Raw genomic sequence first — 12,539 nt, 5'->3', positions numbered from 1 at the left:
TTTGAGGGGTACAAGACCCAGTGCAGTGTAATCCAGATGTGATGTTTTGCAGGAGGGACATCAGGGACTTCATGCCGTACTTTGCAGGGCGCTGTAAGGTCTGGCACTCACTTAACTCACTCTCTGGTCACAGTACTTAAATAAAGCCTTGAATGGGGCCATGGGCAAGGAAATGATTTTGTTAACTTCACTTTGTAACCCACTTTACAAGAAACAAATAGATAAATAATATGCCCTACAGTAGACACAGTGGCCCCACCATTTCATGACATATTGTTGCCCAAAGCATTTCACAGCACACTGTGGCACCTGAATTTCATGATAACAACATCCCTGCAGAAATGGCCAGTGAGCATGCCAATAACCTCAGACATGCCAGTAAGATCACTGCAGAAATGGTTAGATAGAAAGCATGGTTAAAAAAGACATTCGTTCCCCATCCGTTTGTCTGTTGGGGGTCTTAGAAGACCTGGTCCCGGCCAAATACCCCAGAACTGCCTTTCGTATCCTCCTTTTCTACGCAAAGAAAACCGTTGCAATGCACTGGATGGGTAACCTACCACCTTCTCTTAGAGCGTTGGTGCAGCTGGTTAATAATGCCTTACCCCTTTACAAACTTACCTATGAATCCAGGGGCTCGCCTACGAAATTTGACAACATATGGGGCTCATGGGCTGATATAGATCCGAACCTCCCTGACTGAACGGTAGTTGTGCAGGCCGTCTGGGTCATAATAGTGGTGGTTCCACTCATCCTGTATTCCCGGTGAGGTCCCTCGGGTGTTCGATTATCCCAGAAGTCCGTTATTGTCTCATAGCGATGTTTATTTTATGGTGCTTGTAGTTGACTTGTACGTTCAGCTGATTTTATGTACCTATGTATAATCTATATGAACCGGTCTGCTTGACTGTCTGTTATTTGTGTATGTTTTGTGTTTAAACGAAATAAAACTTACCTTTTAAAAAAAGAAAGACATTCGTTACTATAGCCCAGTTCTAATACTCGCTAAAAAGCTAATGTTCCATTGCAGTTCATCATTATGTAGTTTAAAAAAACTTGTAAATATTCTAAACTTGCTAAAAATGTTCCCATACAACCATATTGCAGCCAGAGATGTTCAGATAACTAGAGGTTTGTGAAGAGAACCATTTGCTGTGCTCAGCTGTAACCAGGGGGAATTATTGGTGCCACACTGCCTGTCACAAACACACACTGACAGCCTGGCAGGAGCATTGGCCATGGTTATGCCACAGGCATTGCAGTATGTAGGAATAATGTGAAAATATTTCTTGACCACTTGGTGCTGCTACAGTACCAGCACCCATATCACCTCTTTCCAGTTGTGTTGGAAGTTTTGTGTGTATGTACTGCAATGTACTACATTTAATAGTTTCTCTGTTGTTCTTCTAGTACTGCATATATTTGTGGCACTATATACATTTACAAATAGAGCACACTAAATCCAGGCTTCTAGAACACAGCCTGCACTTAATAACTGGCCCAAATTTGGGCATGTAGGTGAGTCAATATTGTTTATAAAAAAGCTGATCAGAGCTATATAAAATCGTTGTGTATAAACCTATCCACACACTTGTAACTTGTAGAATGCTGAAGAATTTGATCACACAAGTGGAGGGTCAGATTGCAATGGTATCATTAGCTGTAGTCTTAACTGCTATGAACGTACAATTTGGTTAGAATTAAGAGAAATATATGAAACCAGATAATCCACCACAGATTTCCTGATGATATAGCTCTTGGCCATTTGTGTTTCAATCCGTTTTATTTAACATACTTACTAAGCAAAAATATAGCATGCAAACAGTGGCATAACTTGTATGAGCAGATCTGCATCCATGGAAGGCAGAAGAAGATGGGGTTCCTAACTTGTGTTCCACTGAGTCCACTTAGTTTCCTCATGTTTGTTCCTTTTCCATCCAGCTGCATCCTCTTCCCACACAGCCAGCACTGAGTAGGGGATAACAAGAAGTGAAGGGGTCCTACAAAAAGTATTTTGGGCGGTTGGACACATTTTAGAGACAGCAGCCTTCCAGCTGGCATCAAAATGACACTTGTGAATGATTCTTTATGTGAAAGTACGTGCCACCTGCTGATGTTGACGTGCAGATTGACACTATGATGCATCAATTTTTCATATTGACTCTGATGTGTACTCGGGCTTAGGCCTGGACTGGCAGTCTGTGGGTTCTGGCAAATGCCATAGGGACTGCTGTAAGATGCCATAGATAGTCACTGTGGGTTCTAGCAAATGCCAGAGGAGCTGCTGTAAGATGCCATAGACACTCACTATTTAGTGGGCTGGTGGGAGGCTGCTTGGGCCTTTGTGTATTTTAAATGCCAGGGGATTATTTTGAATCCCAGTCCAGACCTGACTGTGGTTTTAGGTTAATTTCTGACCAGGGCATTATCTGGAATTAATTTGTTCTGCCCATGTTTGAGTGAGTGTTTTTGGGCACACTCTAAAACACACAGGTAGCTTAACTGATTCCTGATGAAACATAACATGCATAACAGGAACAAATCATTACAAACAAATAAGATCTCGGTATAAAACACGGAGTTGCAGTTTCCAGAGGTTACAGTGTTAAACATTAGTCCAGCTACCTTACAGTGCTTGAGCCCTAGGTCTGATACCAGTCAGGGCATTATCTGCAATGTATGTTCTACCTGGGCAATATTCCAAATGTATGTAAGCCCATGTGCCTTAACAATCTGCCATTATATTGTCCTCTTGACAATAGGTTGTTGGTTGGTTCTGCAGTTCGATTCATGTTTTAGCCAATGATAATCTTACTGCAACATTGTGACGCATCCTGGGTGGGCACCTTAAAACAACTGTCACAACTGCACCATCCTACTGAGCCAGACCTTGCATATTTGGACCATACCAGCTTCTTCACTCTGATCAGATGATCCTGTTTGGGCATTACAAAAGAGACATATTATCTCTCTCATATTTCTCTCTCAGCACTTCACAACAATGGAACAAATTTAGGGAGGGGTTGCATATTACACTGTGAGCTTAAAAAAGTAGGGAAATGGTTCCTGCGAGCATATACAGACTATCATGGTTTCCTTTCAATCTGTGGAATCAGGAATTAATGCACCTTTTCTACTGAAGCTGAATAGCCTATTAGCCTGCACCTTTGGTTGGGGATAACATGTTTACCCAAAAGGTGCCCTTTAAAAGGAGAAGGAAACCCTTTTGCAAAATACACTGTACCCCCCACCCCAGATAGACCCTCCTCCCCCCAAGTTAACTACCCCCCCCCCCGGGTAAATGCCCCATACTCCATACTTACCCCTCGGGGCAGATTCTTCCAGCGAAGATCCACACATCGATCTTCCGTGTCCTCTGTAAGCTGACTGGAAGATTGGTATTTCTGAGCGTGCGCAGTTGGAGCAGTTTCACGGTTTGCGACAACTGTGCATACATAGAATTACATGGAAATTGCCGATCTCCCAGTCAGCTTACAGAGGACGCGGAAGATGGATGCGTGGAACTCCGCTGGAAGAATCTGTGCCGAGGGGTAAGTATGGGGCATTTCCCGGGGGGTAGTTAGCCTGGAGGGAGGGGGGTCTTCCTGGGGTGGGTACAGGGTTTTTTGGAAAAGGGTTTCCTTCTCCTTTAAGGGGGTTTGTGAGGGTGTTTTTTAGTCAAAACTCGAGATTTATTATACCACAAACCTGGAAATAGCTCAAATCCAAATATACACCATCTAAAACCTGTCAAGGTCATGTAGAAGTCAATGGCAGAGGTCCCTTGAACCATGTGATGTTTGTAGCCTTCATAATGTTCGAGTTTTTTTCAACTCGATCAATTTAAGTTTTCGAGTTTTTCACCCCAACTACACTGATTCAAGTTTTTTCCATTTGAGTTTTTCATGAATGAGAAACCATCCGAGTTGTGAGTTTGTGAGGTCTAAAAAAAGCTCACACACCTCTTAAACTCGACACTGCTTCTAAGTGATACTATTTCTTGTTGGTTGAATGAACAGGGAACAGTGCAAATCTAACCATGCCCATTCACTAAAAAATTTTCCGATTTGGGCTTGCTTAAAGTAAAAAACTTCCAATTATTGAAAATCTTTTTAAGCATTTTTATTGTATATGTTTGTGTCATGCTGCCCGGCTTTTATGTTTTTTTTTTTTTACTAATGTTGGATTGTAATCAGTGCCCTCAAAAGGCAATTATATTATATTTTTCTTTTTAAATCTTTACATTCCAATAAATTGCAAATCTGCAATCCTGACATTGGTGAGACAGTGTGTCTTTTTCAGGTAACACAGAGTAACTGATTCAGGAAGGGAATGAACGGCATTATACATTTTTCTACAACTACTACTTATGTGATAGTTTGGAAGAGTCTGGAAGTGCATGTTGGGTTATTATAGGGTCAATGACCTTCACATTTACTGACATTTTTATATGTTATGCTCTGCGGATTCGTAATCAGTTTTCCTATTTAAAGAACACTGATTCCAGTTAGATTTTCTCAGTAAAAGCCATAATTTTCCATTTAGCTGCCATTTTCATTCCAGTACCACCAAATCCCAGAATGATGTTTCTCTTTCAACATCACTGATAACGGGCTTAATGGGCTGGAGTTTATTACCCATGAAACTTTCTGTATTTGCAGATTTTCCCATAGACTGTATAGAAATTTCTTGAGATAGAGCTCATTGATAACATTTTCACAGGTAATATAATCCAGCCGATGCCTGATTCAGCAAATGAGATAACAAAACTGTAAAACTACAGCACATGGCTTTGTGGATGGGATCATAATTTCCTTATGCTTGGAACAGAGTCAACACAACAGCTAAGCAAAGAGTGGGAATTAAGAGATGGTACAGCACAATGTGTGGGGCAAGCTAAACAGAATCAGATGTGGGAGGCACAGAAAGAGAGAGAACAGCTAGAGGGTCCACAGTGTGAGCAAAATGTGAGTCAGGTGATAACTATGCCAATGTAATAAAACAACTCAAACATTCAGAGCCATAAATCATGAGTCTGTGGTTCAAGCCCCACATTTGACAGGAAGATGGCGACTAAACGGTCAAGATCTAAACACATAAAAAGACAGAACAATAACAATATAAGTAGATAACATTAACCATTTGCAATGTTAAATGGGATTATAAACACTGCATTCTTTCTCTGAGAATACTCATGGGACAAGCAGTAAAAAAAGCCCTTCGTCTGCACAATGTTTGTATTGTAATTGTTTCCATAAGTAAGTATGAAGACAAGTTTTTTTAGCGTTTTGTGACCCACAACACTGAACCCAGACTTGCAGTGGCTAAAATGAGATGTGTTTATACAATATGATTTCCCCTTATACAAAACATGAATATAAATCACAAATGTTCTACACCTCTGTTTATTATTCACTTTAAGCCAGTTGAATTTTGACCCAAATATTAAATTAAATTTAAAACAAGCCATTTGTATTTGAACTAAAACTGAGTGGAACATTACATTTTTGCTTACTGTATCTCCACATGCTGGCTACCTCAAACCAGATTTCATTATTCAGCACAAATGTCTACTCTGTAGGATGGATTTACTCAGCTGGAAAGGACAGGTCAGCATTGTCTACATTATTAGGGCTCTTACAGAGAGGCGTTTCACCCTGCGTTTAATTTTCCTGCATTCCACCACATGGGAGCGCAGAATGAAGTGCAGCCTGTTCTTCCTTATCGCCCTGTATTGACACAGGTGCATCCAAGCACCAAACACTGGTGAAACGCAACATTTTGTGTTCCACTTGCATTCAGTGCTGAGATGCTACTGTGTCAATATGGGCCCATAAGAAAGAGGAGTGAAACACCTATGTGTAAAAGCCCTTAAAGTGCTGTATCTTCAGGATCAAAGTAGGTGTATTTCCATTTATCTACAGGAGTCAACTGCATTTACTTAACTTGTTTTTGGAATGCCTGTGGCTTATTTAACAATGAAGGTGCACCGGGACACTGGGAAAAAGCCTGGTCGGCCTCAGCTTTGTAGGCCCTGCTGTTCCTGACCTGCTCCCATTGAATTGTGGTCCACTCCCAGCCTGCTGATTGCGGCCGCAAGTAGAAAGTTAAAGGTACGTGATCCATGTAGCAAGGGGGGAGATGGGGGTTTCATGGGTTTGGTGTAATTGGGTATAGAGCTTGTGTCTGGGGGCCCCTGAGGTGCCATTCCTGGTGGGCCCTGGACACCCCAGTCCGACACTGGACATGGGGCTTAGATGAGGCAAAGAAACCCAATTCATTCAACATTTAATAAATGCCACAAAAGATTCCAGGGGTCATTTACAGTGCAGGAAATAGTGCGCAAAGTGCAGAATAAAAGCTGCAATTGGCCATTTTTTTTGTGTCCTGCATTGCTTCCTTTTTGGAGTGCTGGCAACAACCGAGGCAAGCACTGCAATTGACATACAGGCCCTATAGCATGCCAGTGCTATTGGCGCAATATGCACTTTGTGAAATATGTAACTATTTTTTATTAAAAATGGAGGGGATACCCCTGAATGTCAATGTATTCACCATATTGCCAGAGGCCTGGTGATGGCTGATGCAGGCTTAAAGACCAGAAGAACTGCAGCATATTATTTTTGTGAGACCAGCAAAGATTGGCTATGTAGCATTTACGTCATTTATGTTTATGTTAATGCCATCTAGTTTATCACTTTGATAAACTGAAGGAAACCTCCATTCAATACTTAGGAATATACCTTACTGCTGATCCTGAGAAAACTTTGGCATCATGCAACGAAACCTGCAAATGGAGCTCAATAACTGAAAATCAACAAACATATTGTGGTTGAACCGCATAAACGCATTAAAAATGCTCATAGTACCTAAAATAATGTACAGCCTAAGAGTTCTTGCAATATTTCTACCTAGATCTGTCTTTTCTAATATTAACTTGCAAATTAGCACAAAAATACTTGGCAGAGATCTTCCAACTAGTCTTAGACCTAAAGCTGGCCACAGATGTTGAGATTTTTAAAAGATCAGATCCTCATTGTGAGACCACGATTTTCTCGGAACGATCGTACGATCGCACATATTGACCATCAACTAAAAAGACCAATTTGCCAGGAAACAAAGGGGAGCTGCCTGCTTGGCCCTGTAAACATAGATAGATTGCACTGGGACCGACAAAGATTTTTTGACCTGGCCGATCAATTTCCTGTCGGCCGAAAAATCGTAAGATGTACAATCGTTCAAATCCCACTAACCGCACGATAATTTTGAAGGATTGGTCGGACTTCCCTAAAATCGGTCGTTCGGCAAGAAGAATCGTCGCGTCTATGGGGAGCTTTAGTGATACTACCATTCCAAACGTATATTGCATTCCTGGGACTACTCTTAAAAGAAGAAGACCAAGGCATAATCCTATATTCACTGTTCACTATCTCAGATATTTTGTCCCACTACTGGAAAAACATGGAACTCCCACAACTGCCACAAATTCTTCCCAAATTATCCCAAAACATACAATACAAAAAACTTTCAATAAATTAGCAGTCCAACTACAGACAAGAACGTAACAGAAAAAGATTGACTCTATGGGACATTTCAATGCAGAAAACCACATAGAAAAAGATTGGCAACACCAAAAGTATTAAGCATGCAGTACTAAGGCATGTACCTAATGCTTACCATAACTATAGTTACCATGTATGTGAGTATCTAAACTACTCTATGATTCTCTTGACTTTCTTTTCTGTATTTCTTCTACTTACATACCTCTAAATGTAAAAAGTCAATAAAAACAATATTGCTGAAGTTACTGAATATCGCAGATAAATGTGTATACTTCATCAAATAATATAAAATAGGTCTTAGGTGGCTTTATCTACAAATCCCTCCATAGGCAGCAATAATTTTCTTTAGATAAACTGCCCAGCTGAATCCAAATTTGCATATGCAAATTAGGGGTGGCGTGAAAAATCATGTGACTATTTGTCTCAATACAAGGAAGTAAAAAATGTTTCCCCCTTCCCATCCCTAATTTGCATATGCAAATTAGGATTCGGTTCGGTATTTGGCCGAATCTTTCACAAAGTATTCGGGGGTTTGGCCGAATCCAAAAGGGATTTGGTGCATCCCTAATGATAACCTTTTCACAGGTATTGGAATTAAATTAAGTCCAGACTGATTTTACATGCTATAACAGTTAAGCAATACATTTTTTGAGTTTTATTATACCCAACCCTATAAATAGCTCGAATCCGAAAATATACCATTTAAAACCTGTCCGGGTCATGTAGGAGTCAATGGCAGAGGTACCTTGAACCATTTGAAGATGTTAACAGCCTTCATGATGTTCAAGGTTTTTTTTGGAGATTAATGTCATTCAAGTTTTTCCTGCAGAAAACTTGATCAATTTGAGTTTAGCTTTGTTAACCCTGAACTCGCTGATTCAAGTTTTTTTTTTAAATTAGAAACCATTCGAGTTGTGAATTCATTCAAGGCATACAAACTAAAATGCAACCTTTGATAAATAACCCTCTAAGAATGACACAGAACACGAGACATTCATAGAGCAAATAAGTAAAAAGAACAATAGAATAAAGAAGATCTGTACAAAGTAGCAAATTGCTATAAACAACAACAGAGTAAAGTACTGTTAAAAGCAGAGAATAAGTACTGCAACAGTTATAAGAGAGGACAAAAGACAGCAACAATGTCTCAAGGCAATGAAGCTACTACACCATACATCAATGTTCTTGTAAATGTGTTTGTTACTTACAGAACATGTTTAATTCTGGATTTGTGCCATTATTACATTCCCAATGTCCTGCACAGTGCAAAGTCTTGTTTCATAATATTCCAGGACATACATAATCCTTTTTGATGAGTTCATAAATCTGAGCAGAGGTCTCCAAGAGTGCCAAGCTACAATGCCACATTGTCTTGAAACAAAATATTACGCATTTCAGACTTTCTACACAATCTTTGTATTTAAACTGACACCTCACACTCCCCCGAAACCACCAGAGGAGAGTGCAGATGCTGACACACACACACACACACACAGTATAAGTTAGATAGATTAAAGGGTTTTACAACATAAAAATATTCCCAGGGCTCCAAACTCCTTTTCATGTTCATTTGAAAATTGTTATCTTATGTAGCGTCTATTCATATTTGAACATAAACCCCTTATAGGACAATCACATTTTATAACACTGAAGCCAATGTTTATGTTTCTTTCTTTTCTAGTGGATGCCATTGTTGTGTCTTTAGATTTGAAAGCAGTTGAAAAAGTTAAAGCATAACACTGTTTATTTTTTATCGTCTGAGTTGGCTTAGAGGGATGGCGTTTCTTTCTGTCCAGCAAAGTGTGTGACTGGGTGGGCTTTACCCTCAGTGGCCTATGTGGTTCCTTTCCTCTGAGAATTCTGACTTTGCACAAATTCATTTCCACTCTTTAAGAGAGGCTGAGTCATTCTTTGTGATTTAATAACCCTTTAATTAACCCTTTTTACATTGAAGTTTAAGGAGCATACTCCCACCACTCAGATGTAGAATGAGGGGCCAAAGTGTGGTACTAACGCCTCATTTTTTATTTGTAAAATCTATTCAAAGGGATTCACACAGTCTGAAATTTTTCTCAAAGTTTTATTTTTTTCTCTGCATGGTTTCCATGTGTCTAGGGCCCCAGGGGCCACTCATTTTCTGCTTTCTGATTATTGCTTAGGGGTAGGGGAACAAAGGTTCCATTTCTATAAGTCTTTACCAGAAATACTGCAGATTGTTAGCAGTTTGGATTTCACATTTATAGTTTATTTTATTAAAATAAATATATGCCCATGAGTTGTTTTGGCCCCTTTACTGTTCATTATGGTTCATGAGAATATTTTTGTTTATTGTTCTGAGGGTATAGGGACTAATAATTTGGCATCTGCAAATAAAAAAATAATCTCACCAAAAACAAATTAATTTCACATAATTACATTTTACTCTTGAGTTGATGGAATTCCGATAAGATCCTTCCTTGCTTCCTTCGATTTTTCCTTTCCTGCCTATAGCGTCTACCCTGATCGTTTCTGACCATTCCTAAAGGAGCAGTATACCCCCTTGTTTAATATGAGTGCAATGAATAGGGCTTGGGGTGAACATACTTTTGGTTAGAAAATTCTATCTCCCAAATGTAATATTTGGCGTTATCGCAGCACGCATTCGCACTTTTGAGAGTATATTTGCGCTAAGCGGAATGCAACATTTTTCACAAAGATATATTACATAAGCACAAAACAGTAGTAAACGCATAAATAAGATGAGTCGCAATGAAAGATGTTTCCACTGGAAAAAAACTAATAACCATATACCTTTACCACATATAACTTGACCACATTTTTAAATTACATGAAGAATAGCGAAAAAACGTACGCAACGCGAACGGTGGAATTGCTCCACGAATATCTTTCTGCAAAAGTTGTACATACACCTTCTTCTCACAACACTGATAGCAAAGTCACGTGAACACAATTAAATTGCGATTAGATTGCGAATAACAGTTGCACTGAACAGCGACTACAGACACGACTCGTTAAAAAACCAAGCACAATATAAGCAATTTGCGATAAGAAGTTTTATTACATTGATAGCGCAATAGAGCGCAATAACAAAAGTTTGCAAAGTGGAGGGAAATGGCAGAAACAGTCGCAAATGTAGCAGAACAGTCGCAAAGCGAATTATTACATACCAACTCTCGCGCGCAAACTACTCGCAATTCGCTTTGCGAACAGTTTATGCGATTGCGCATGATATTACATTCCCCCGTATGAGTCTTATTTCTTGAGCTAAACAGGACAAACAGGGAAAATTAAGCTACTCCATGCTTAGTTCTTGCAAGGCAGATAATTCGATTGCCAGTGCACAGATACACCTCTGAAAGATAATGCCCATGCAAACCTATACATCATGTGGTGCCCCAACCCCTATAGTGTATGCTCCCACTGAAGAAACACCCCTCTGATCTCATGCCTTGGTTTATGCTTTCTGCACAATTATTTTGTTGCTTGCCAAATGCATAATAATTTACTTTTTATAACTGAACTCTGATCATAGGAGACTATTAGCATTTACATCCGATTTATAATATCCTCAATGTCACATAAGGACTACCTCAGAGGTTAAGCAGGTTCTAAAAATTTGGAAGCAATTTCTGAAATATTTTAATGGGAATTCCTTTTGGCAGGAGGATTTTATAGAAAATTATAACATACTATATTTGTAGGCTATGGAGTGTGGGAAAATAACTTCAGAAATACAAAAAGGAAAAATTGTGAGAGCACTCCATGGCTAAATAAAAATGTACTAAAATACATTGGAAGTGCTACTGATCTGGCCAAATTAACTACAGACATAGAAAAAAAGAAGAAAAATTGATCAATGCACATTCCCTGGTCCCCTGTCATATCAGTAATCTATGCAGATGCATGTATTTACAAAGACAGGGGGTTTTTTAGTTACAAAATTATGATCATAAGATTGATAAGCCACCATACCACGTCAAGGTAAAACCCATATGGCAGTCCCTAACTATTTACCTCTGGTCATAATTTCAAATGCTAAAGCCTCCCGGCATAAGAGCATTACCTGAAAAATAAGGTCTCCCGACCTGGGCATTGGTTTTCATCATAGGGCTTAGTCCTCCCCCGCCATTAGCTTTCAAAGGGGAGAGATAACCTAGACCCCAGCATTGGTTCCATGAGATTAATCCTCCCCCGCTTGCGGCTTTTAAGAGAGAGAAACTGCCCAGACCAACACCCATTTCCAAAGGCATTGTTCCACCATTTAAAGAGACAGGTATGGGGGTGCTACAACCACATGGAAGCCTGGCCTGCAGCATAGCTGCTGAACTTCCAAACAGAATAAATCTGCTACAATACAAAATACAAAAAGGAAAAATTGTGAGAGCACTCCATGGCTAAATAAAAATGTACTAAAATACATTGGAAGTGCTACTGATCTGGCCAAATTAACTACAGACATAGAAAAAAAAAAGAAAAATTGATCAATGCACATTCCCTGGTCCCCTGTCATATCAGTAATTTTTCTTCTTTTTTTCTATGTCTGTAACTTCAGAAATAGTAGACCCTTAAATACTTGTAATTTGGTACTTCTGATACTCCTATCGTTGTTTTAATTGTAAATATGTCACTTCATATATCTAGTCAAAGGATACTTTTAAGAAAGGATAACATGGGTTTAGTTCGGGTAAGTAAATATAATATTAAGTTTAAAACAAAATATATGCCAAGTCGTGAAGACAGCAAATTCATAGTCTCTAGAATACTCTACTCAGTTTGTCCATAGTACTTATAGGATTGAGTCTAGTGAATCTGAAAAACAGCTCTTCTGAGCCATGAAATCTCATTTACAAACATAGGTGGTAAATAGCGCAGGTGCAGTTGTCCATAGCAAACAATTGCCAATGAGTTTTGATGGTCTACTGATTGGGCTACTGCTAGATAGGAAAAGGAAAGATTTGATTGATGGCTAAAGAAAAC

This window comes from Xenopus laevis, chromosome 2L (assembly GCF_017654675.1).
Source record: "Xenopus laevis strain J_2021 chromosome 2L, Xenopus_laevis_v10.1, whole genome shotgun sequence".
Classification (NCBI taxonomy): Eukaryota; Metazoa; Chordata; class Amphibia; order Anura; family Pipidae; genus Xenopus; species Xenopus laevis.
Note: the sequence above shows the minus strand (reverse complement) of the source record.